The sequence below is a fragment of the Gorilla gorilla genome, chromosome 16 (assembly GCF_029281585.2).
Source record: "Gorilla gorilla gorilla isolate KB3781 chromosome 16, NHGRI_mGorGor1-v2.1_pri, whole genome shotgun sequence".
Taxonomy (NCBI): Eukaryota; Metazoa; Chordata; class Mammalia; order Primates; family Hominidae; genus Gorilla; species Gorilla gorilla.
In genome coordinates, this window is record NC_073240.2 from 58,141,531 (window position 1) to 58,168,832 (window position 27,302).

At 44.8% G+C, this 27,302-nt stretch overlaps 1 protein-coding gene across 3 annotated transcripts in view; it reads left to right on the forward strand.

Annotated features, from left to right (window-relative positions):
- Positions 1-2,697: 2,697 nt before the first annotated feature.
- The window catches only part of CGNL1 (cingulin like 1), a 173,147-nt gene continuing 148,542 nt past the window's right edge, over positions 2,698-27,302 (forward strand). Inside the window, exon 1 of one of the 3 annotated variants that reach the window (XM_055364037.2) lies at positions 2,698-2,792. The gene's annotated coding sequence lies outside the window, so the exon portion shown is untranslated. Of the gene's footprint in view, positions 2,793-12,068; positions 12,484-27,302 lie in introns of those variants that run through there. The other 2 variants (XM_031002321.3, XM_031002320.3) reach the window with 2 other exon arrangements.

Genomic DNA, 27,302 nt, shown 5'->3' on the forward strand with positions numbered 1-27,302 from the left:
CTCCTGGTCCTCACTCTCCCCTCACCCTCCACATGGATGCTGCCCAGAGACACTCCTCCACTTCCCAGCTGCCTGCTGGGGCATTTCCACTGAAAAGTTCCACCATTACTTCATGCTCCATGGAACCTTCAGCAGCTCTCCTGAAAAGCAGCCTCTTTCCGTATTGTTCCTATTTCTGATGCTCCAAGGCACCCAGCCTGGAAACCTCAGCTTTGCCTTTGCCAGTTCCGCTCCCTCATTGCACACATCTGGTCACCAAGACATCTGGTCTTCCAAACAAGAGCCCTTCCCTTCCCTTTTCCCTTCCCTTCCCTTTTTCCTTCCCTTCCCCTTTTCCTTCCCTGCGCTTCCCTTCCCCTTCTCCTTCCCTTCCCCTTCTCCTGCCTTCCCTCCCTCCCTCCTTTCTCTCTTTCTTCCCTTCCCTTTTTCCTTCCCTTCCTTTTCCCTCCCTTCCCCATTTCCTTCCCTTCCCTTCCCTTTTTCCTTCCCTTCCCCTTTTTCTTCCCTTCCCCTTTTCCTTACCTTCTGCTTTTCCTTCCCTTCCCCTTCTCTCTCTCCTTCCTTCCTTCATTAGTTCCTTCCTTCCTTCCCTCCCTCCCTCCCTTCCTTCCTTCTCTCCCTCCCTCCCTCCCTCTCTCCTTTCTCTCTTTCTTTTCTTTTCTTTCTTTTTTTGAGACAATTTCATTCTATTGCCCAGGCTGGAGTCTACTGGGGCAGTCACAGCTCACTGCAACCTCAACCTCCCAGGATCAGTTGATCCTCCCACCTCAGCCTCCTGAGTAGCTGGAACTACAGACACATGCTACCATGCCTGGCTAATTTGTGTGTGTGTGTGTGTGTGTGTGTGCGCGCTTTTTTTCTTTTTCTTTTTTTTTTTTTTTTGTAGAGACAGTTTTCACCATGTTGCCCAGGCTGGTCTTGAATTCCTGTGCTCAGGTGATCCACTGCCTTGGCCTCCCAAAGTGTTGGGATTACAGGCATAAGCCACTGCACCCAGTTGGAAAATTCTTTCTTTCCTGTCCCTCCCTGCTGCAACTCCCCATCTACCCCATGACTCTGCTGGTTCCTAGGCCATGGGTCTCCCCCGTCTGGTTCCCAGGGCCATTTAGGTGCCCTCTATTGCATGCAGGTTCCATTCCAGTCATTTTGAGGTGTCCGAGTACTGTTTGGTTGCCTTGAGCCCCCTCACTTTGGCATTTGATGCCTTTTCCACCCTCTGACCCCATCCACCTTTCTAGTATGCCTCATCCCATTTTCTAGCATGTGTGTCCTGCCCCAGGCAGCCTCTACTCAGGAAAGCTGGTCCACCCTCTGGGCACTGTTCACACACCCCATCACCTTGGCTGTCTTCCCCAACCTAGACCTGCTAGCTCTGGAATAGTGCAATACCACTTCCTCCAAAAAGACTCCCTTGACCATGCTGCCCACTTGGGATAAGTAGCATCTTTTTTTTTTTTTTTTTTCTTTCCTGGCAATGAATCACTATTATTAGGTCGGAGCAAAAGTAACTGCGGCTTTTCCCAATGAAAGTAATAGCAAAACTGCAATTACTTTTGCACCAACCTATTACTTTTTCAAGTCCTTTTATATTGTTTTGAATTGTTAAGTTTTCAAGGGTCTATTTCGTTCAATATGTCAGCAAACATGTATTAAGTACAGGTTGGGCAGGGCGCAGTGGCTCACATCTGTAATCCCAGCACTTTGGGAGGCCGAGGCGGGTAGATTACTTAAGGTCAGGAGTTCGAGACCAGCCTGACCAACGTGGTGAAACCCCGTCTCTACTAAAAACACAAAAATTAGCCGCGCGTAGTGGTGGCCACCTGTAGTCCCAGCTACTCGGGAGGCTGAGGCACGAGAATCGCTTGAACCCGGGAGGCGGAGGCAATGAGCCGAGATCGCGCTACTGCACTCCAGCCTGGGCAAAACAGCAAGACTCCGTCTCCAAAAAAAAAAAAAAAAGTACAGGTTGTTGTTTTCTCAGGGAATCCTCGTAGCTGGTGAAGTATCCAGCTTTTCATTTTACGGATGAGTGAACTGGGGTTTGGAACTGATAACATTTTGCCCAAGTTCTCACAGCTAGCGAGAGGCATGCCGCAGTTTATCGTGGGGTGGGCCTAAACAAGGACCTAAAAACTGTATTCGAATCCCAGCCCTACTACCGCCAGCTGTGTGACCTTACGAGGCGCCTCACTTTCCTGTTTCTCCAACAGAGACAGACATTTCTTGTTACCGCGCAAGTGGGATAACCTCCCCACCAGTGTCTAGACACAGTAGGTGCTCAATAAATAGGTGTGGGTTTGCGGTGGCAGAAGAGCGCTATCCCTTAAGTTTCTGACAGTGAGGGGGAAAAAGGCTAAGCAGGGAAAGGAAGGGAAAGGGGTAAACTGAGCTCGGCGCAGTCGAGAGCGCGAAATAGGGAGGGCTTCCTGCAGGCCAGGAATTTGGAGAGGCCGAGGCTGGGAGAAGAAAAATGCCCGGTGACGGCGGAGGGGAGGTGGAAGGACGAACGGCTCCGGGAAGGGGTGAGGTCTAAGCGCAGCCCGGGGCCGAGCGGAGCCGAGAGCGGGTGGTGCGGGGGTGCCTGGGTAGGTTCGTCCCGACGGGCCGCGGGCGGATTGAAGGGAGGGTTGGGCCCGCCGGCAGCCCCTGCCCCTCCTCCCAGGAGGGCGGGCGGCGACTGCGGGGCGGGGCGCGGGCTCGCTCGGCCTCCTGGCGGCGCCGCGGCCCCTGCACTCCGGCCGGGCTCTGCTGGCTGCGGCGGGAGCTGGACGCGGGAGGAGGCGGCGGCGGCGGTGAGTGAGCTCCGGGCTGGAGCGGGGCGGGGTGTGCGCCGGCAACCGGGCTTCGGGGTGCTAGGGGCCGCCCAGGGCGGCGGGACCCCCAGGGGTTCGGGCTCAGCCAGGTGCATTGTGCTCAGTCCGCGCGTCCACTCTCGGTGCCCCGCGCCGCGCGTGTCCTGGGGCTCGAAGGTGCGACCCGGACTCCCGCGCCGCGCCCCGCCGAAGGCAGGCGCAGAACAGATGCGGGCGATCCCTGGGGAACCCGCTTCGGGGCGGGGTGGGAGGGAGGAGGCCCTGCAGAACCTCCCTTTAGTGAAGAGGGACTTTCTGCCTTCGCACCCCTGCCTGGACCCTCCGGCTCTAGTGACAGCTGGGAGAGACTCACGCGAAGCAGTTTCTGACCTATCCTGTCGTACTCAAGTCCTCGGCGTGCTCGGCCGGACCATCCCCTGGAAAGAAAGGGGCGTGTGACCTTTCTCTCCCCGATCCTCCAGACCACTGCGCCGCCCAGGGAGGTCATCCCCGAGAGAGCCCCCGCCTCACTCGGAGCACACATTCTAGCTCTCCCCGGGACTTTTCCAAGTTGCATCACTGTTTGGCCTCTAGACAGGTACTTGGCTGTCATGTTGGAGTTAGTTACACAGGATTTTTGAAACTTTGTATATTTGCTTTGTGTGTTCTTCACCCTAAGGCCGCTGCCCTCCCGACTCTGCTTATGCCGCTCAAAACGTTGCTCAAAGCTCGCTGGGAATGCTTTTGCGGGCATTGGTTCTCAAACTTGGCCGCACATCTGGAGAGTTTTAAAAAATACTGGTGCCTGTGTCCCACTCCCAGAGATCTGGATTCGGCTTGCCTGGGTTGCAGCCTGGACAATGGAATTTTTAAGACGCCGCAGGTGATTCTAATGTGCAGGCAAGTTTGAAAACCTCTGCTTTGAGAGTTGCTCCCACCAGCCACTCTTCGGACGGCTCAAGATCAGTCCTGATCTAGAACTCATCTCAGGTCCTCATAACTCTTCCCTAATCCACCTCTCCACCTGAAGAACCTGTTGATTGGTGCTTTCCAACTTTAGACAGTAGATGGTGCCTTTACTGAAGATCCCTTTGTTTCTACCTCTCTGTTTACAGTCAATACTGCCAGGGCACTTTCTACCAAGGAGGTGGGAGTGTAGGCATTAGAACCAAGCAGTCCTTGTCAGGGTCAAGGTTATAATACAGGGTTGTCCTATTCAGGGAAAACCAAGTGATAATTTGACTTGTCATATTCGGGAATGATTTCAGATTAAAAGGAGAAAAAATACTTTAGGGTTTGGTCAGCTTTTGGAGACCCTCCGGAGACTCCCCCACATAGATAATGGAGTTGCATAAATGTGGAGAATTTTCCTTCAAAAAGCCAAAGCTAACAACATCCTTAAGGTTTTGTGGTTGATATTTGTGTTAACATATGTCCATTTTTGTAGATTAAACTTATTCTGGAAGTATGATGAAGCCCTGCAGACAGAACACAGTGTATAACATGGCACATCTGAGATGACACCTGAGACACCTGTCACATGATCTTAAAAATGATAGAGAAGTAGGACTAAGGAAAATGTAACCATGCTTATATTGGCTAAATTAGGTCATATATTTTATCAAGAAAATGTGTTTTCACTGCCCTTTTTAGTAATGTGATAGTCTCCGGGGATCTTGGTTAATTTACTTTTGTACCCCAAATATGATGTTTGCATTAAAATTTCCACCCTGATGTTGCTACCTGACCACAAATCAGTGGTTTTAAGTTTTTCTTAGGGGGTGGCCCTCTATGTGTTTTTTTTTTTTTTGAGACGGAGTTTTGCTCTTGTCGCCCAGGCTGGAGTGCAGTGGTGCAATCTCAGCTTACAGCAACCTATGCCTCCCTGGTTCAAATGATTCTCCTGCCTCAGCCTCCCAAGTAGCTGGGATTACAGGCACCCGCTACCATGCCCGGCTACTTTTTTGTATTTTTAGTAGAGACAGAGTTTTGCCATGTTGGCCAGGCTGTTCTCAAACTCCTGACGTCAGGTGATCTGCCCACCTCGGCCTCTCAAAGTGCTGGGATTACAGGCATGAGCCACCGTGCCCGGCCTATATTTTTATTAACAGTGGGATGACATCCTTTCAAGAATGCCTTGCTGAAGTGAAAGAACATTTACATTCATTTCTAGCTGCTAATGTAAGTCCAAAGAACGTTCATTTTGAAAAATACAAAAATGACATAATTTTGCCCACTTGGTTTTCTCGCTTTTCCCCAACTTCCACGACCATGCTCTGCTGCTACTACTGTATTCACTTGCTGGAGGTGTGCACCCTGTGGGAGCCGTCTTCATTGTCTTGGCTTTGGCTTGAAATGGAGGTTACATGCAGCGCATTGTCTTACAGGGTGTCCCCTGACCCGAATCATCACCCTTTGGGGAGCAAGACTATATGGAAAGTGTTTTCCTACTGTTGTGTGTGTGTGTGTGTGTGTGTGTGTGTGTGAGTGAGACCATGCCAACAAAATGAAGCCATATTATTAAATGGTTTGTTAACTTCCAAATCTTGTCTCAATTGGGAAAAGAAAAATGCTTATTCGAGGATGCTGTTGAACTCATGGTGTCTGAAAAGTCACACCTGAACAGCAAGAGTTACACTGTGAATATAATAATACACTCTACCCCCCCAAAAAGAAAAGTTTATGTAAATGTGGGCCTAAGCACATTTATTGCAATTTCTCACTTTGGAGTAGCAGCTCTAATATCCTAAAGTGATTAGAAGAAAGTAAGTGAAGAAAAATATGAAGAAAGGGTTAGTGAGATACTTTTTCATTTAGGGAAAGGGGATACAGCAACTAGAAAAGGCCTTTGGTTTGTATTAAGAATTTATTGCCCTGGTGGCTTCCTTTTTTTCCTTGTTTAATTTGCTTGTGCTGATGGGTGAGGGAGAGTTAAAAAAATTTAATGGCCTCCTAACTCTCGTTCCCCGTGAAACCCATTTATCTAAGAGATGCCATTGGCCTTTTAAAAATATCCAACTGATTTTATGCTTTTCCTTTCTTTTCATCTTCTGATCTCGGCACTAAAGGGCGGTGGCATGGCTGAGAGGTTGGCATCAGAGCAGGAAAACAAAGTTCAAGGGGAAACCAAAAATTGGGTAATTTTCTCTGAATGACCAAGTGCTTACTTTTTTCAGGCATGTGACATTGCTGTTATCAAGAAACCAGTTATGACATGAAAATCCTGAAAATGGAAAAGGAAAAAAAAAAAAAAGGGGAATGGGGTGGGGGATGGAAATAGCACTAGGGTTGACTGACCTTTACCGAGGAGGGAAGGCTTACTGTTTTCAGCCTGGTGTCCCCGGTGTCCCGATTGCAGCCCCCTGTACTTCTCTCTTCATGCACCCTCCTGCATCCCTCAAGCCAATATCCTTGGGGGAGATAGTGCTTCATCTTAAATTCACACTAAGGTGTCTTTTTGTTTTTGTTTTTTGAGACTCCGCTCTGTCACCCAGGCTGGAGTGCAGTGATGTGATCTCAGCTCACTGCAACCTCCGCCTCCTGGGTTAATGCAATCCTCCCTGCCTCAGCCTCCTGAGTAGCTGGAATTACAGGCATGCGCCACCATACCCCGCTTATTTTTGTATTTTTAGTAGAGATGGGGTTTCACCATGTTGGCCAGGCTGGTCTTGAACTCCTGACCTCAGGTGATCCACCTGCTTCGGCCTCCCAAAGTGCTCCGATTACAGGCATGAGCCACTGCGCCCAGCTGTTACTAGCCCCTGTTACTAGCAAAAGCTATGTATTACCCAGAGTTGTTGGTAAACAGGATAATGTTCCTGCCTTAAGGGGCCTGAGTCAGGTGGGGATGTAAACCCTGGGTTGCAATAAGTTAGGAACTTTTCTAATCAAGAGGAACACAGTGGCCCATGGGGTACTGTGGGGCACCTGGCTAGCCTCGCCTGGGTAGATGCCTCCTCAATTCATTGGCACAGGAGGCATAAGACATGCTTTACTTGGGTTTACATTAAAGCTTATTCTATTAGGCCCATACACCAAACGACTGATTTTGGATATGTCCGACTCCAGGAGCGAGAAGGGTGCAGGTATCCATCATGCAAAGGGGAGGTGGGAGGTGGAGGAAGAGACCAGATTCTGGCAGGTGTCTTTTGCTTCTGGAGTCTGCTGAACAGGGGTACTTCCTGGGGGTGGGAAGCTCATGGAGAATGTGGCTGGATCCATTTTTGGCACATTAGTAACTGGTAAAGTAAGCTTAGTAGTGGCCACCTCCGCAACAGAGCTGAAAGGAGAATGCAAAGTGCAGTGTGAAAGCCACAGCTGCAGCACTTTTTGGAGCAAGTGGTTGGGTTTGTGTCTATGGCTCCTGCCAATGGGCAGACATTGGTTCCTCATCATACCATGGTCGCTTTAGCTCAGGCTTCCTTGGGCAGGCTGAAAACTGGACTTCACACTGTTTTTCCCTTGGGTAGGTGGTTTCCAAATAGCTGACCCATAGGGCTAATAACCTCATGGTTATAATAGTTACTATTTGTTTATTGACTGCCTTTCAAGTGCCAGGTAGCATGCTCAGCACTTTTCGTTCATTACTGTAAACCCTTTACATTCCTGAGAGGCAGGTGGCAGTGACCTCGTTTTACAGATGAGGAAACTGAGGCCCAAGGAGGTGCTGAATCCTGCAAAGGTGCATAGTACTTGACAGTGGCAAAGTTCTCATGCCTGTAATCCCAGCACTTTGGGAGGCCGAGGCAGGGGGATCCCTTGAGCCCAGGAGGTCAATACCAGCCTGGACAACATGCTGAAATACCGCCTCTACAAAAAATACAGAAATTAGCCTGGTGTGGTAGTGCATGCCTGTGGTCCCAGCTACTCTGGAGGTCGAGATGGGAGGATGGCTTGAGCCTAGGAGGTTGAGGCTGCGGTGAACCATGATCATGCCACTGCACTCCAGCCTGGGTCACAGAGTGAGACCCTGTCTTAAAAACAAACAACAAAAATAAAATGGCAGAGTTGAAGTTCGAGAGTACTCTGGTCTGTCTGAATACAAAGCTAAGTTCTCTCTACTGTTTCTCGCTCCTTTTAAGCTGAGCTGATTAAGAAATTGTGTTCTCAGTGCCTTGTTTATTTTTTAACATCACAGTCTCCTTAGGTCTGAACTGATCTACTATTTTCCTCTACCTCGAGTAAATAGGAAATTTACTATTTTCCTCTACATGAGGTAGAGGAAAATAGTAGATCAGTTCAGACCTAAAGAGAAAGTATTCCACTAAAGGCCACTGCAACCCTGTGATCCCAAGGGAAATTTTATGGACTGCTGCTTTTCTAGGTGTCTTAAAGAAGAGGGTAGATTAGGCTGTGCAGAAAGTCTCTGAATGGGTCCCACATCCTAGGTTAGAGAGACGTGATTTCCACCCTTCTTCAAGTTCTGCAAACCTCTGAGTTTCTGTAGATAATTGGTTGTTGAGTAAGAGATTAAAAACAAAATTCAGCGTTGGGCATTCTAGAATAAAACGAAGCTGTGCACATCCAATTCCTGTTTATGTGGTACTTGTGACAAAAACAAAACTTTGCTGCATAGTAATTACCTCAAGCTCTTAAAATTACAGGTAGTAAGGGCTTAGAGGCCATATGGAGTTATAATTAGAGATGAGTTTAAAACAGGGCTAGTGAATGAATGTTCATTACTACAATGAGCACTAGCTGAATATTTCAACCCGAGAAGGATCAGCTCCAGGGAACATTTCCAGGGAGTTAGTGGAGGGTCGTCATGGAGTTAGAGTGTTTGGGATTAGTGCACAGAGCATTTGTTATGAACATGCAATATTTCTGCCAGCCTGGCCAGAAGCCTCTTTGTTTACAGGGCAGGGTTTCTTCCCTGCTGCCCAATCACAGGGATTTCTGCTTTGCTTTGGTAGAGTACGTAATCGTTCAGGTGATTGCTTTGTAGTGTGTTAGGTCTGTAAACCTCCTCGATTGTTAATAATCTTTTCCTGTTACTTATCTCTTTGCTGGAAGATTGAGGTAAGATGACCTCTAGTTTTGGCCTCAAGAATTCTCTTGTTTTTGACCTTTTCCCTTAGTTTTCTATCTTTGTGTTTCATTGCATTCAAAACAGGCCCTCTGTTTTCCCTTGCAAATTTATAGTCCACATAGGGAAGAGGAACGACTGTGACCAGGACTATCCAGGAATCCTGTGATGGGAGTGTTGTTAGTTCCATTTTCCAAGTGAGGACCCCTTCCTCTCTAAGGCTGGGAGTTTGGGTATTCCAACTAGGACTGTTAAACTCTCAACAATGGGGCTCTTTTGACTTGATTACAAAAGAAAAAGAAATGGCCCAGTTTTCAAAGTCATGAAGAGGTTCTAGTATATCTTACGAACTAATATATATCCTTGAACTCTTTTGTAGCTGATAGTATTAAAAAAGGTTTGATTCCCCACCTTTTTTGCCTGTGTGGTTTTTATCTTCCTTTCTATAAACAATGACTTACTCAGAATTATACAGCAGCAGCTGAAAAGTTGATTAGCCTCCGTCCTTGCCCTAATCAAGTATCAAAAACCTGGAACGTTCACTTAGAGTGGTGATTACTGTGAAAGCTTTAGGTGCTGGAGAGGACCTGATAAAGAATGGAGTGAGAGATAAGAGAGAGAGAGAAAAGAGCTTGCAAAGGGATTGCAGGGTGGAGTTTAACAAACTTAAGATTTCTTTCTTCCTTTTTTTCTTTTTTCTTTTTTTTTCTGTTTTTTTGATACAGTTGCCCAGCCTTGTTGCCCAGGCTGGAGTGCGATGGCACAATCTCAGCTCACCACAACCTCCGCCTCCTGGATTCAAGCCATTCTCCTGCCTCAGCCTACCGAGTAGCTGGGACTACAGGCACGTGCCACGACGCCCGGCTAATTTTTTGTATTTTTAGTAGAGATGGGGTTTCACCATGTTAGCCAGGATGGTCTCTATCTCCTGACCTTGTGATCCGCCCGCCTCAGCCTCCCAAAGTGCTGGGATTACAGGCGTAAGCCACCACATCTGCCTTTTCTTTTCTTTTCTTTTTTTTTTTTGAGATAATCTCACTCTGTTGGCCAGGCTGGAGTGCAGTGGTGTGATTACAGTTCACTGCAGCCTCAACCTCCCAGACTCAGGCTCAAGTGATTCTCCCACCTCAGCCTCCCGAGGAGCTGGGACCACAGATGCAGGCTACTATGCCTGGCTAATTTTTATGTGTGTGTGTGTGTGTTTTGTAGAAGTGGGGTTTTGCCATGTTGCCCAGGCAGGTCTCTAATTCCTGAGCTCAAGCCATCCACCCACCCAGGCCTCCCGAACTGCTGAGATTACAGGCGTGAGCCACCGTGCCCAGCCCAAACTTAAGATTTCTTTTACTTGTGAGTTTCAGGTTTGGGGCTTAAATGCCTTTGGTCTGGTTGTGGCCAGACTAGCTCAGCCCTACCAGTCTGTGCTGCCTTGGGCCACTTATAAGCTTTGGGGAGTGGGGTGGGTGGGGTGGGAGGAGAAGGTAGGGTGAAGGGAGAGGGGAAATAGGGGGTAGGAGATAAGACCCACCAGTTAGCTGATTCTCCAGGCCTGGCTTGCTCATGGCATGACTGCTTCTCCCTGCAGGCCTGAGTCCAACTTACTGGGTGTGAGGCAGCTGGATGGGGTACAAAAGAGGGAGAGAGTTGCCAGACACTTTCCAGGAGACCTGCCCAAGATCAGTAATTCTCATAACAGCAAATGCTCCCATAGCATTTGCCTCCAGCCCCATCGTAGAGCTTTTACTATAGCAATTCTATGGGATAGGTGCTATCATAAACCCATTTTACAGGCGATAGAAACAAGGCCACGGGAAATTGTGTAACTTGTCAAAGTGCTGAAATCCAGGGTTGAAACCCTTGCTGTCTGGCTCTGAGCTATGCTAACAACTACCACCTCATTAGGCATAGAGGCCTGGATGCTGCACCTGCTCTTCATTCATTCCTTGAACTCACCCACTTATTTCTTCAACAAATTATTGATAGCCTGTATATGCCTTTATCTTGGCAATGAGAACAACATAAGTGCTCTTTGTTTATGTGTCTGAATTCCCATAAACTTTCTTTTCTTTCTTTTTTAAAAAAATTGCCATAAACTTTCAAACAAACCTTTAAAGAGACGAGACCTCTTTACTGACCTTGTATACCTGGTGTCTGGTAGAAAATAGGTGCTCACTAAAGCTTTGTGGAAGAAGGAAGAAAGACAGTGTTTTGAAACTTGACATCCTTGTATTTCCTCTGTCTCTAGCAGCCACAGTGATATCTAAACAGAAAAACAGACAAGCCTTAAGTAGAGTGAGAGTGTGTGGGGAGTGTTTTGCAAAAACAACAGGAGAGAATTTTTGATAAAAGCATGCTGTCCTGTATGCATTTCAAGTTCTCATAGTGAATCATTTTTTGCTTGTTTGCTTAAAGCATTTCTTATTTGAAGGGCATCCCTACACCCAGCTTGCAGACTATTGAGTGAATCAGGGAGGCCCTTCAGACTTCCATGCATTGTTCGGGGCTGCTCTTGTCATCAGGGTCTGCAGAATATATTTTCTTTGCAGTTGAGGACCAAATACCTGGTAAGGTTCAAGTCCACCATCCATTTTCCTGTTTAACATTTAAATGCATGAGCCAGTAGAAAGTAGTTTCACCTTGGGCTGGGTGAAGTGGCTCACGCCTATAATCCTAGCAGTTTGGGAGTCTGAGGCAGGCCGATCAGTTGGGATCAGGAGTTCAAGACCAGCCTAGCCAACATGGTGAAACGCTGTCCCTGCTAAAAATACAAAAAATTAGCTGGGCGTGGGGGCTCATGCCTGTAGTCCCAGCTTTGCTTGAACCCAGGAGGCGGAGATTGCAGTGAGCTGAGATTGTGCCACTGCACTCCAGCCTGGGTGACAGAGAAAAATAAAGTAGTTTCATCTCCTGTATTTTCATTCCTTCTTCACACTGTGGGGCAAAGAAAGGTCTCACTCACTTGGATTGGAAGCTCTATTTGACGATCATTAGGAGTGATGGCTCTTTGGTTCCTCTTCCATTCCAGGTTTGTTTCCTCATCTGTAAAATAGATGTAATGCCTACCACATACAGTCAAGCCATATCTCTTTGACATAGTACAGTGGTTCTCAAAGAGGGTCCCCCCAACCTCCCCACCCGGGGGTACATTTGACAATATCTGGAGACATTCTTGGTAGTTATGGCTGGGGTGGTGATGGCTCCTGGCATCTAATGGGCCAAGGCCAGGGATGCTGCTAAATATCCTTTGATTCAAAGGACAGTCCCCCACAGGAATTATCTGGCTTAAAATGTCAGTAGAGCCAAGGCTAAGAAACCCTGACGGTAGCTCTTTTTAACATCTCTGATCCAAGGGAACTATTGGCCAGGGACAAAGATCCCTCCTTTCTTAAGTAGGGTGGCAAGAATGGAATTTAACGTTTTATTGATGCCTCTGGGTTACCCCACAGGTGCCCCTGAGGTGGGAACACCTCCTTTTCTCTCCATTAAACATGACTTAACTTCATTTGAAACTTGCTTGCATCGTTTACATATAAATAGCCATGCTAAAACCAGTGAAACCACTTAGCCTGTGGGGTGGTTAAACCCATTCCCTGCAGAGAACATTGGTGGAGTGGGGCCTGCACTGCTACAGACTTGTGAGCCTCGCTTTTCTCCCCTGTTAAAGGACAGGTAGGTAATTGTGTCACTCTCCCATCTCGTCATGTTGCTCTGACTCTGCATGTGTGAAACTAGCTCTAGGTATGTGAATGTGCTGTGTGATTCCTAAGGTATGCCTTTTGAAGGTATTTTTCACGGGATCCGTTTCAGTCAAGGACACTAAAATGGTTGGGGCTCAACGAAGAATATCTGTGTTACGGGCATAGTACGAGGCCCCCCAAATAGTTCCTGCAGCAGGGTGTGTGATTCGGGAAGCAGTGTGGCCCAGTGGTTGACAGCATGAGGTCAGCCACTCACAGGCTGCTCTGTGTACAACCTTTGGCTTTTCCCGTGCTTGTTGTGTGACCCTGGGTTAGCTACTTCACCTCGTTGCACCTCAGTTTCCTCACCTGTAAAATGAGGATAATGACAGTGACGACGATAACACCCAGCTGAAGATGGGTGTGAGGCTTCAGCGACTGGTCCTTGTGAGGTGTGCGGTGAAGATGGGAGCTTAGCTCAATAAATGAGTTGCTGTTAGTAAAATAATATTTGATGTTGGCTTGTAGCTTGTGTATTTTTACTCAGATGAAGAGCTTGCTCCTGATTTAGGAGCTGAAAAAGGATCTTTCTGGTTCTTGGTATTTTTTTTGGTGGCAAAATACAGCATAAAATCTCCATTTTAACCAATTTAAAGTGTACAGTGCAGTGGCATTAAGTACATTCACAATGTTGTGCAACCATCACCACTATCTAATTCCAAAACTTTTTCGTCCCCCTAAAAGGAAACCCTGGACCCGTAGAGCAGTCACTCCACGTTCCTCCCTTCCCCCAGCCACTCCCTCCCTGTGGGCCCACTCATCTATTTTCTGTTTCTGTGGAACTGCCTAGTCTGGATATTTCATATAAATGTATTTCATGCAATAGATGGCCTTTGCATCTGGCTTCTTTCACTTAGCATAATGTTTTCAAGGTGTCATCTGTGTATTGTAACATGCGCCAGCACTTCACCACTTTTTACCTGGTGTCTTTTTTGCAGAGCACCCCAAGCCTCAGTGTCATCAGGCCTGTGGTTCTCTGAAGTCATGCCCTGTTTTCAAGTTTTAAAGTGTCTTTCTTCATTGATTTTGATCCTTCTTGGCCAGCCTTATTTTTTCCACTTTTCCCATCCAGTACTTCTAATGACCCTTGAAATGAATGTGGAATGAAGCCCTCATGCCAGGTTCTTGGTGCTGGGGAATAGGTCTTATTAGGTATCTTACTTCTGTGGAAGAATTAGCAGCAGGAGCACACATGGGGGCCCTGAGTGGTGCTTCATTTCCCCATGACTCTGCGTGACAGGTTTTAAAAACAAGTGTCTGGAAAACACCACCAGGCCCCTTTTATTCATCAGTTTAAAAGCTTCCCACAATGAGAAGTGGCCCTCAATTAAGTCGCTTAATAAAAACCTCCCCCTGTTTTAAAGCATTCTTGGGAAGTGTTTACATTTGACGCCACTGCAGGCTTCTAAATGAGGAGCTGTGGAGTGAGTGATCCTTAACCTGTGACTTTAATAATATCCTTTGCTTTAGATTTCCAGGTGGAGGCCTGGGCCAGATTTGTAGCTTGTCATTGACCCAGACTGGGTTCAGAGATGGGGGCTGGGCAGGGGGTGGAGGACATTCTTGGCTATCCTGCCCCCCTCAGCTGCCACTAGTAGAAGATTCAGAAAGGCTAAAAGCCACATAGATATGTAAAACCAGCTCCTTGGAGAGAGACTGGACTGGAAGGAGGTGAAGCATTTCCCTACCTGGGAAGGGCAGTTACCCTGCCCCACTTCTGACCTTATCTGCAGTGTCTGGGGGCTTCAGTGGGCAGAGATTAAAGCATTTAGGAGAGCAGTGCCAGGCTCCTGAGATTCTGGGGCATTAGGGTCTGAGAGCTGGAGGAGGCTCTACTTTTTTCTCTGATTCTGGAGAGGTGAGTAGGCCCCGAGAAGAGGAAGCAGGCTGCTTTAGCTTCAGGGAAAACTCCGGAGTTGTCATTAGAGGAGTCCTGGGAAAAGCTAAAATAAAGAAAATTCTAGGGTGGTCTTTCCTTTGTGCTGGACGAAGACAGGAGGGTGAGGGGAGCCCCGAGCTGCTGACACGCGCTGGTGATTTGTAGAGGCTGCCAAGGTGGGCAGTTAGCAGTCTGGATTCTGGGCCTGGACTGCCCGGATCTGAATCCTCGCTCCGGGGTTCTGTTCTATGAATTCTTGTGTGTCCAGTGCTCGGAGCAGTGTTTGCAGAGGTAGCTGTAGATATGTGTGCTCGCACGACTGTACTGACACTTCACTTTGGTGAGTTTCTGGTTAGAATCATAGAAATGCTTCTTGTTATCGGAGCTAATTTGCCTGCATACCTGGCAGCCTTGTGCAGTCCATGGGACAGGGTGACGTTACTGGACTCTGAAGAAAACATGACTCGCAGATGAAGAAATTATGCTTGGCAAATCTATTAAAGTTCTCCGAGGGAGAGAATAAATGTGGGAAGAAGGACAAACCAGTGGATCTAGATTTTATTTAGACTTCCAAAAGATTGTTGGAAAGACTTCATGGCAAAGGCTATTAGATGTGGGAGTCTCCCATGACTTTCTGAGTGGAGGTGAATGGAAGAAGGAGTCTGGCTGAAATTTGTCTTTTTCCATTGTCCTTTAGAGGAGGAATCTTCACATTTGCAGATGAAATAAAATTCTAAAGGTAAAAATGAAGACTTCGGAGTCAAACTATAGAGAGGTGTTTTTTTTTTTTTTCTTTTTAAATTTAAATTTTGGGCACAAGGGGATGTCAACTACCCTTTAAAATAATTCGTGATCAGTGGCTGCACCTGGGCAGCTGGGCTTTGGAACTAGGAATGATGTGTGTGCTGCTTTCTAGCAAAGTTAAAAATCATGTGCCTGGGGCATCAGAGTGCTCAGGAAATAAATGAAGATTAGTGGAACCAAGGAGTTCATTAAAAATGATTCAAGTTCCACTCCAGCCTGGGCAAAAAGAACAAAACTCCATCTCAAAAAACAAAAAACAAACCAAAAAAACTTGTAGTTTCCAACTGTCTTTTAAGTGAATAGTACATTTGCAGAAAAAGTAGATTCTGCTATCAACAAATGTAAGAGTTCACTTAAATGCACAGATGCTGAATTTCATGCCTTTTGTGTTTTAACCCAGGATAGTAAATGAATGAATGAAATGAGCAGACACTTTTTCAACACAGACCCTTCCCTCTCCCCCAGTAGGATTTAGGAAGCTTGGAGTTACACTTGACCAAAAAGACACCTGCAGGAGTTAGTTACCTTTGTGTTTTTCTTTTTACTCAGTGCCCTGTGGGCCTTGCCTGGTGCCTTATGTATAGGAGTGCTCTGTATGTGTTTGAATGATGAATGGACTCAGATTTCCTTAACATAAGCGTAAATATTTTATCATCGTGTGTCATTATGTGCCAGGCAAACTTAGTTATATTTGCTCTTACAATGGTTGTATTGGATATTGCTGCTTAATATTGCCATGTAACAGGCAATCCCAGATCTCAGTTTTTTGTTTTTGTTTTTTTTTTGAGATGGAGTCTCACTCTTTTGCCCAGGCTGGAGTACAGTGGCGCCACCTTGGCTCACTGCAACCTCCACCTCCTGGGTCCAAGCGATTCTCCTATCTCAGCCTCCCAAGGAGCTGGGATTACAGGCACATGCCACCACACCCAGCTAATTGTTATATTTTTAGTAGAGACAGGGTTTTGCCATGTTGGCCGGGCTGGTCTCGAACTCCTGACCTTGGGTGATCCACTTGCCTTGGCCTTCCAAAGTGCTGGGATTACAGGTGTGAGCCACCGCACCTGGCCCCAGATCCCAGTTCTTTACGACCACAAAGGTTCATTTTCCCCTCACTCAGCTGTTGGTTGGGTATGGTTTGGTTGAGCCAGGCTGTGCTTCACTTGGCCAAGCCAGACTCCAGGCTTCCATGTGGGTTGAGGTCTATTCCACATGTGTTTTATTCAGCAGCCCAGGCTGCAGGGGCAACAAATATGCAGGGCCAGCTTGCCTTGGGCAGAGTACAGAGGCATAAGAAGGCAAGCAGAAATGCTGGAAGCCTCTTAAAGCTTTGGTCTATAACCAGCCCACTGTCAGTTCTGCCAAGATTCCCTTGGCCAACACAAATTGCATTGTCAAGCCCCACATCAGCAGGGTGAGGAAGTATACCTGGCCCGTTCTAGTAGGAGGTAACTCGAAGTCATATGGCAAAGAAGGTAGATGTATACGGAGGAGCAAAGCACTGAGAACAATAATTTCATTCACAATGGTAGAGAATGAATAAGACGGAAGAGAGCAGTTTGGGCCAAACTAGCCTTTTGGGAGCTTGCGAGACGTAGGCTGACTGGGTGAAAAATCATATGCATTTGGTGCAGGTACCAGCCCAGGCCTTGGCATTTCCTGTACATTCGCTGGCATGCCCTGCCTCTCAGCTGGCTGGACATTGATCATGTCCTTTCACTGCGATGGGGCTCGTGGGAGTGCTGCCTATCTGTGGGAGGAGCAGAAGGATGGGCCTGATTTTCTTCGGGTCAGCCGTCATGACCTGACAGGCTGCCAACTGTGGTGGCAGGAGTGTGACAAGCTGAGAGGGCAAAGAGGACAAAGAAGGACCACAGTGTTGAAGGAGGCCAGGGGCTTGCCTCAGCCTAAGTCCCACCTGCAATAGTCAGTGACAGGTTAGCATCAGTGCCTGTGTGTACCATGTCCCAATCTTCATAAGGATCCTAGGCTGTAGCTTCCAGATCCTGCCTTTTATATCCAAAGAAACAGGCTTCAGGAGGTGAGGTGACTTGTCTTCAGCCAACCAGCTCAAAAATGGCAGATGAGAGCCAGGCCACCCTGTTCCCAGTCTACGGTCTGTCTTTCCACACCCCATGGTTGTCATAGTCTAGCAGAGTCCGGACTGGTGTTGTGTGTTATAGTATATTCTGGCCCTGTGATGACAGAGTCTGCTTTGGAAGAAGCCATGTGAGCCTCATGCCCATAAGGGATGACATAGGCGAAGCAGAATGAGTGAAATACTGGCCAATGATAAGCAGCCTTGCTGTTACTGCTTTGCAATGGGCCATTTCTTTAGTGAAGAGCTGTTAGACTTTGAGGAAGAAAAGGCTCTAGCCACTAGTGAAAATGAACCAGGAATAGATGGGGACCAAAACCTTGTAAAGCCAAGGGTGTGAGGAGACAGACACTCTCACACGTGCTGAGTGTGGGATTATAAATTCACTGGGCTTCTATCTAGACAGCAGTTTGGCAATGGGGCTGCTTTTACTTGCAAGTAAACAAAACTCAATTGAAGGTGGTTTACATAGGAATAAAAACAGCAAAAAGTGGTTAAAAAGTGGTTTAAATAAGACATTTCAAAATGACATTTGTTACCTCATGTAAACAAGAAGTCCAAAGTCTGGGCTGTTGGGGGAGTTAGTTTGAAGACCCAGGCTTATTTCCTCTTTCCTCGCCTCAGTGTTTGATGTTTGCCTTCAAGCTTGTTTCCTCATGATCTCAGTGTGGCTGTTGCTGCTCTACCCATCATATCCTTATTCAGAGTGATGTCCAGAGGCAGGAAAAGAGGAAAGAACAGAAAAGACGCAAATCAGCATGGATTCTGAGATCCCATTTTTTTGTTCGCAAAAATAAACACCTTCAAATTTTTCTTTCCCCGCCCCCCCAACCTGACGCCATCACAATAAAAGTCTTAATTTTTTCAGCACCATAAGATGGTGAAAAAAAGCCTTAATTTTTGATTGTGAATATAAATTTCTGGAACCAAGAATTTTGGTTATTTCTGGGCCATGGGATGGTGGTGTGGTTTTGTTTTTCATTTCATGCCCTTCTTGGCTGTTTGAATTTTATAAATATCACTGCATGTATTACCTTTATAATACAAAAGAAAGTGATAGGTGTTTTCTTAGTAGGGGTGGGAGGAATTAAAGAGAGGAAACCAAGGCCCTAACAGGGGCATTATCTGAGACATGATGTGATAGGATAGGAGTGCATTTAGCTGTGTGTGATCAGCCTAGAGGGAGGTTGGGGAAGGGGAAAAGTCCAGGAGTGAAATAAGGTCATTTTAAATCTCTTTTGGTACCTGGCACAGTGTCTTCTACCTAGTAGAGACAAAAACACATTTGAAGTATGAATGAATGTTTAGGTCAAGACCTAACACAACTTTATGAGGTGCTGAAACCCAACCAAGCAGCTCAAGTCAGCAAGAAAGTACATTCTGCTGGAAATTTACCTTGCAAAGAAGTATGACTGTCATTTCCTACCTTTTCCTTGAGCTCCCAGAATCTAATTCATTGCTAAGGAAACAGTGTAAGTATGAGACCTTGTATTCATCATCTGTCTCCTACTGAAGGCTATTGTCCCACGATCTGGATAATAAAGCTGTATAAGGTTTTTACAACTGAGGGTAGAGCAAAGGCAAGAAACCACCATCTCATGTTAACTGTGTTAATAGTGTGTGGCTTGAATGGAGTCTAGATGTTTAAAGTCTACTAAGTATAGAGTGAACAGTCATTTTTTTTAAAGGAAAAATAAAGTTCTTTGATACCCTGGACTAATACATAAAAAATTGTTATCTTAATGATGTGACACAGATAACAGTTGTGAGATAGGGATTTTCAACCTGATTGGCCAGTATTAGTAGAAGAGTGTGAATATGCTTGTTGGTGAGATGAAAGAATTATATGTAGTGGTATTTTCAAGTCTAATTCTCTTCCATATACAAAAATAAAATGGGTATTGAAGGACTTTTTAGCGGCAAGGGTGGAAGGAGGGGAGGTAGAGTACTACCCTTACATTGTGCCATAGTCTTAATTCCCTTGCTCCAGGGTTCTAAGTTTGATGGTCATAAATCAAAAGAAAGAATGTTGTAACTGACATTTCTATTGAGTTACTTTTAACTTTTGTACCCTTGGGTTTTAGCATTTAGGCCTTCTGCAATGGCCACCGGATACCCACTTTATTCAGACAATGATAATATCGTTGAGCTATGGTAAGATCATTTCCTTTGGAACAAAATGAAAAGCTTTCAGTGTTCACAATTGGAGGAAAATGTAAAAGCTTAGTAGGCCTCCTCTGCTGCAGGGTGAAGAGTTTGTGTTTGAACACCATCCACTTTGCTCCTCAAATGTGCAGTGGAATGATTCCAGTGTGCTTTTGAAATACAGAAAACAAGCGTACCTTTTCAGTGTGTGTGTATTTATGCATGTGTGTGTTTAATGGGTTCTTGGAAATACTTGGAAGAAAAGTAATATTTAACATCTTTTTTTGGGATCATTTTGGGATCCAAAGAACCTGAGATCATTGGTACATTATGTTCCAGAGTAGCCCCGAGTTAAATTTCTTGAGAGAGAGAGAAAGAGAGAGAGAGAGAAAGTGCATGTGTTTGTGTGTGTGCATAAGTATTACTGTAAAGACCAAATGTCATGCTTACTTGACATGATCTTAGTATATATCCTTATCTGCTTCTCAGATAGTCTGTATTATATCTGCAGATTTTGTGACTAAGTGGTGTAATTTTACATGAATTCTGCATCTGCATCAGAAAGTATAATAAAAATTAATGATACTAACACTTCTATGTCACTAAACAGTGCTTGATACTGTTCTAAGTACTTAACATGTATTAACTTTTTTTTTTTTTTTAAAGCCAAAGCCTTTTGTCACCCAGGCTGGAGTGCCGTGGCACGATCATGGTTCACTGCAGCCTCAACCTCCTATGCTCAAGCCATCCTCCCATCTCATCCTCCCGAGTAGCTAGGACCACAGGCACGTGCCACCAAACCAGGGTAATTTCTGTTTCTTTTTTTGAGATGGAGTTTCGCTCTTGTTGCCCAGGCTGGAGTACAAGCTTGTGTTGCCCAGGCTGGAGTACAATGGCGTGATCTTGGCTCACGGCAACCTCCGCCTCCCGGGTTCAAGCGATTCTCCTGCCTCAGTAGCTGGGATTATGGGCATGTGCCATCAAGCCCAGCTAATTTTTTGTATTTTTAGTAGAGATGGGGTTTCTCCATGTTGGTCAGGCTGGTCTCGAACTCCCGACTTCAGGTGATCCACCTGCCTCAGCCTCCCAAAGTGCTGGGATTACAGGCGTGAGCCACCATGCCCGGCTTATTTGGTTCTTATAGTAATGCTATTGATTCCATTTTTACCAAGGAACTGAGATACAGAGAGATTTAGTAACTTGCCCAAGGTGACATAACTAGTAAATGGTGGGGGTAGGTTCAAAATCAGGCAGTTTGCTATTTCTTATTTGAAGCCACAATTCATGAGAATTGAGCCATTCTCAAATGTACAGGTTATTCTTGTAAATTGGAGACTATTGTATCAGTGTTACAAATGACCTATTGTAATCTCCCATCCAAGAACTAACCAGTTCTGACCCTGCTTAGTGTCAATAGTCAGGTGCATTCAGGGTGGTGTGGCTGGAGATGATCTTATATGATCTGAGCCCCTTGCTTCATGAACAATATTTTCAGTTACTTTACACAGTAAGCATGTACTTAAACAATTATTTGGCTGGGCGCAGTGGCTCATGCCTGTAATCCCAGTACTTTGGGAGGCTGAGGCGGGAGGCTCACTTGAGGTTAGGAGTTCGAGACCAGCCTGGCCAACATGGTGAAACCCTGTCTCTACTAAAAATACAAAAATTAGCTGGGCGTGGTGGCATACGCCTGTAGTCCCAGCTACCTGGGGGTTGAAGCAGGAAAACTGCTTGAACCTGGGAGGCAGAGGTTGCGGTGAGCTGAGATCATGCCACTGCACTCCAGCCTGGATGACAGAGTGAGACTCTGTCTTAAATAAACAAACAAAAAACCCACCAAACCAAAAAACCCAATTATTTTAATTATAAATCTGAACTGCATTAAAAGATAGTAAATTTAGCTAGTCAACATGAATAACTTTTAACAGAGAGTTAGTTGTTTCTTCTGTTTCCTTAGGGAAGAAAGATGAGTTCCTTCAGTTCCCAAATGAGTCCTCAATTCAACATGAGTGATTTCACCAGAATAAAATCTTCTTACTTCTGCAAAGAGCAGCTAATGCTTTCGGAAGCTACATAATCCCAATGTGTGACTCCTGCCAGTTTCTTTTCTTTGAAACCTCAGCAGCAGCATAACTAGTGATTCACCCTTCTTGAAATGAATGCTGTGATTCGCGTTATGCACAGATGGCTACTGAATGCCCAGGTCACAGCCTTTGCGTCTGGCCTTGACTCGTTAATAAGAACAGGAACTGGGCATGGTGTATTGCACAGTGAGTAAGGGCTTAAAGCTAAGAGCAGTGCCTGGCACCAAGTAAGACATCAGTAGAACTTTGGTGCTGCTATTTTTGCTGTTGTATATTGGGCTCTACCATGTGCTGGGCACTACGTTAAGCACTCTATGTGCATTGCCTAATTTAATTCTCATCACATTCCCGTGAAGTAGTTGATGGTTTTCTTTATATGTTCATTTTCAAATGTAGAAACTGAAGCTTAAGGTTAAGACATTTGCCCAAGACCAAGCAGCTGGTAAGTGGTTAGCGCTATGGTACGAACCAAGTTAAAAAACATTTTTTTAATTCATAAATTATAATGTACAGAATCTTCTAGAAGCTTTCTTGTGCCTCCTCCTGGTTGTTATTTTTCAACAAAGTTGCCTACTATTCTATCACCACAGAAAAGCTTTGACTGTTCTTGAACTTCATAAAAACAATCATATTCATACAGTATGTACTCTTTGTATTTGGCTTTTTTTACTTAGTATTATGTTTGTGAAATTCATCCATTGATGTGAAATACATGGATTTGCATGTAGTGATAATTTGCTTTTCCTCATTGCTAAATATATTGCTACATTTCTTATTGTATAGTTTAATGTACAAATATGCCTCAATGTTGATCTCTCTATTCTACTGTTGATGGACTTTGGTTGTTTTTAGTTCTTGGTTGTTATTTATTGTGCTACTTACTTTCTTTCTTTGTTTTTTTTTTTGTTTGTTTTTTTTTTTTTTTGAAACAGTCTCCTCTGTTGCCCAGGCTGGAGTACAGTGGTGCGATCTCAACTCACTGCAACCTCCACCTCTGGGTTCAGGCGATTCTTCTGCCTCAGCCTCCCAAGTAGCTGGGGCTACAGGTGCATGCCACCATGCCTGGCTAATTTTTAATTTTTAAAAGAGACGGGGTTTCGCCATGTTGGCCAGGCTGGTCTTGAGCTCCTAACCTCAAGTGATCTTCCTGCCTTGGCCTCCCAAAGTGCTGGGATTATAGGTGTGAGCCACCATGCCTGGCCTAATTGTGTTCATTCTTGTACATGCTTTGTATATGTATACGGCTCTTTGAGTATATTTCTAGGTCAGCACTGCTGGGTCTTAATAGGTGTGGAGCTGTGTTCTATACTGTGAAACTGTTTTCTACACTCCCACCTAGCAGAGGGTTCAGTGGTTCTGTCGTAACACTGTAATGACTATCATCATTCTGGTGGGTGTGTAGTAGAATCCATATCAAACTTGATATGGATTTTGACTCCATAGCCTATGGACTTACCTGGTAAGAACAATTTTAACAATTACAGTGCTCTTGCTATATGGAAGGTGTTGTGCTGTTATGTAATAATGAATATAACTTGATTTCTGCCCTCTAGAAGTTTATAGTCCAGTGGAAGAGAAAGACTCAGAAATCACATAATCGTACTCCAACATAGAATCCATGCATAGGGCACTGTTGGAGCGCTGGGAGGGTCTACTTCAATCTGTGGGTTCAGGACGGGGTTTGCTAAAGTCTTGCAGAAAGAAGTCAGTCTTCTGGGATATGGCTTCTTCGGGAAGGTGACATTTAACCTGAGGCTAGGGGGGATGAAAATAGAGTCATGTGAAGAGGAATGGATCAGAAGCCCGTGTAGCCACAGGGAGGAAGTGAACAGGTGATGGTAGGCTGAGGTCAGAGAGCCCTGGAGTCCATGGCATTTGTAAACCATTGCTGGCCTTGAAGTAGAGAGCCAGTGTTGCTATGAAGCAGTCAAAACGGTTCTCCTTCATCAGCCTGTGACCCACAGGGGACCCGCAGGCCTTTGTGGAGGCTGCCTCCATTTGGCGGAGTGGTGGTGTTGGAGAAAATGGCCTTACTGACTCCTGAACTAGGAAGCTCCTGATCCTAACTCTCTTAGTATCTCATCTTGCGAATTACTAAGACAGGGTCTTTAAGATGTCTTATTTATTTTTTGATGTACATTTTGTAAATTTTTATAATGCTTCAAAAGCTAATTTTTAAATTATAAAAGTAATAGAATCACATTACAGAAGCCAGAAAATGGAGAAAAAACCCCCACTATCATTTTATTATATAGTTTTTCCCATCGTTTTAATCTTGGGGTATAGATTATTTTATGTTATCCCTGTGTCCTTTGACATGTCACGAGCCTTTTTTCTTGATTATGTAGTCTTCATTACTATTTTATTATTGTAGAATATGAAGTGGAACACCTTGTACCACTTAAATTTGCTCTTTTTTTTTTGGAGATGGAGTCTCTCTCTGTCGCCCATGCTGGAGTGCAGTGGTGTGATCTGAGCTCACTGCAATCTCCACCTCCTGGGTTCAAGCCATTCTCCTGTCTCAGCCTCCCGAGTAGCTGGGATTACAGGTGCGCGCCACCACACCCTGCTAATTTTTGTATTTTCAATAGAGATGGGGTTTCTTCATGTTGGTCAGGCTGGTCTTGAACTCCTGACCTCGAGATGCGCCTGCCTCAGCCTCCCAAAGTGCTGGGATTACAGGTGTGAGCCACCGCACCCAGCACCATTTAAATTTCAATCTTTCTTTCACTTTTAATTGTAATGAGAAAAAACCAATAGATGCTTATTGTAAAGCATTTGGAAAATACAGAAAAGTATAAGATGAAAATTAAAAACTTTTCAGTTCTACCATGAAGATAAATACATGTTAATATTTGGGTATATTTCTTTTTTCCCCTCTGCTTTTATTTACATATATGTATGCTTTTCTTTCCTTTTTTGTTTTTTTGAATACAAATTGGGTTTTTTTTCCTGCAAGCAAGATACTGTTAATGGGGATTTTGGATGGCGATATAATGAAATAGGAAAATGATTAATGGAAGCCCAGGAGGAAAGACTTGGTGTTATTATAGGTTTGTATCATATCACCATTTTCCTGTTCTATTTGGAGGAAGAGGGAAAGGGGAAAGGAAGCCAGCCCTTATTGTATGCCTGCCACGCACCTGGTCCTGCAGTGCTGGGAAGCGCTGTGAGCTCTGGCTCCCAGAAAAGTAGACGCCGGCACTGTGGGAAAGTGGGACCCTCATGGCAGCGTGTTGTTTGAAAAACCAGTCTTTCAAACATAATAACTGAGCATGTTGGAAAACCAGGCTGGCGTCATGGTGTAAATTGAGTTTACTCAAACCGGCAGGTTGTTGGGAAGGTACACATACCTCTATTGTTTTAACCCACTTGAAGATTAAAATGTGGGAACAGCATTTTGAATAGAGAACACAGTACTTTATCATTTGGTGCAGAGGCCTTGTATTTTTAACAAAAATTGCCCCAAAGTTTCCTCCAAATGCATTAAATCCATGTTTTTGTTGTTTAACCATGAATATTTTGAAAAAATTTATTATTTTGAAAATCCAGGCCCTTTAAATTTTATTTTTGCTCTCACAAATCCTTCTTTCCTTTTGAGTTGGCACATAATTGTACATACTTATGAGAAAACAAAGTGATATTTTGATACATGTATACAATGTGTGATGAACATTAATAGAGGATTGGCTAAATTATGATATATACAAAGTGCTCAGAGAGGTGGAGGAGGTAGTAAGATAGAAGGTGGACTTTTTAGGGAAGTCCTTTAGAGTAATTAGTATATTCATCACCTCAAACATTTGTCAGTCCTTTGCATTGTGAACATTTGAAATCCTATCTTCTAGCTATCTGAAAATGTACAATAAATTAACTTATTTCTCCTATCTAGCTGTAACTTTTACCTGTTCACCAACTTCTTTCTATCCTACCCTCTTCTCTACCTTTCCTAGCCTCTAATAACCATGATTCCACTCTCTACTTCTTCAATATTTAATTTAATCCCCAAATTCTAATTGTGGTCCATATTTGAATACTTCATATTATTGGTCACAATTTTGGACTTTGTATTATTGGTCACAATTTTGGTTGATTATTTTTTGAAAAGTAGAATCTTGTTTTTTGAAGCCATGCTTAATCACCTGAAGACCCAGGACATCTATAGTTTTTTTTTTTTTTTTTTCTAACAAAATTCTGTATGGGGAAAATAGGAAAAAAAATACAAGAAAGACACAAGAAATGGACAGTGCTACATTTCTGATTTTACGTCTTCATGACAATGAGTAAAGATCTCTGAGTTTTGTCTTCGGAGTGGAGTATGGAATCTGTCCATTGAGGATTGCAGGCCGAGTGCAGGGGCTCATTCCTGTAATCCTAGCACTCTGGGAGGGGAGCCTCCAGCACTGAGGCTGGAGGATTGCTTCAGCCCAGGAGTTTGAGACCAGCCTGGGCAACATGGTGAGACCCCATCTCTATGAAAACTTAGAAACTAAATAAAACTCACTATTTTCATTCTTATTAATCTTATTTATTACTTGGAGATATCCTTAGAGGCTCTAGGTGTGTAAGTCTCCTTGTTCTTACCCTAAATAGCTATAGAAATTGCTGTATTTCTAATACCTTTTTTTTTTTTAATGGGGTCTCACTGTGTCACCAAAGTGGTGGTGCTAGTGGCATAATCAAAGCTCACTGCAGCTTCAAACTCCTGGGCTCAAGTGATCTTCCTACCTAAGCCTCTTGAGTAGTTGGGAGTACAGGTGTGCACCATCATGCCTAGCCAAGTTTTAAATTTTTTTGTTTGTAGAGATGGGGGTGTTGCTATGTTGGCCAGGCTGGTCTTGAACTCCTGACCTCATGCCCGCCTCGGCCTCCCAAAGTGCTGGGATTATAGGCGTGAGCCATTGCACCCAGCCTCTTCTCATTCTTAGGTCTGCCTTTTGTGGTTCTTCTGTCACTTTCTGTAACTGATACTGTTAGCAGCTCATGCTTTTGTTGCTTCTACTTGGCTTTGGGCTAAGGATTGTAACTTCCATCTGTGTGAAGTTGTGTGTGAAGGAGGCTGAGTTTGAATTGTGTTTTATGCTGGGTGCTGTGCTTGAGGCAGCTTGTTGCCTAAAAAGAAAATGGTGGGCTTCACAGCACACACAGCTTTGGATGCTCAAAGCCCATTTGAGCTTCCATTCTCTTATTTTCTTTCTTATTATAAAAACAATACATGTTTGTGCGGGCATGGTGGCTCATGCCTGTAATCTCAGCATTTTGGGAGGCCAAGGTGGGCGGATCATCTGAGGTCGGGAGTTGGAGACCAGCCTGGCTAACCTGGTGAAACCCTGTCTCTACTAAAAATACAAAATTTAGCTAGGCGTGGTGGCGCCCGCCTGTAATCCCAGTTACTTGGGAGGCTGAGGCAGGAGAATCGCCTGGACCTAGGAGGTAGAGTTTGCAGTGAGCCAGGATTGCACCATTGCACTCCAGCCTAGGCGACAGAGTGAGACCCTGTCTCAAATTTAAAAAAAAAAAAAAAAAGAAAAAAGCATGTTTGCAATGAAAATTGAAGCATTACAAAAATGTGTTATTTAAATGAAAGGTACCCTGTTTTATCATCTCCAGTCATAACTACGCTTTAAGGATTTGATAATTTTTTTTTAGATTTTTCTGTAACTTTATATTTTTTACAGAGATGGGGTTACTCTATGTTATTTTGGTACTGATTTTTGTATTTTTAACAATATATTTGTATACTT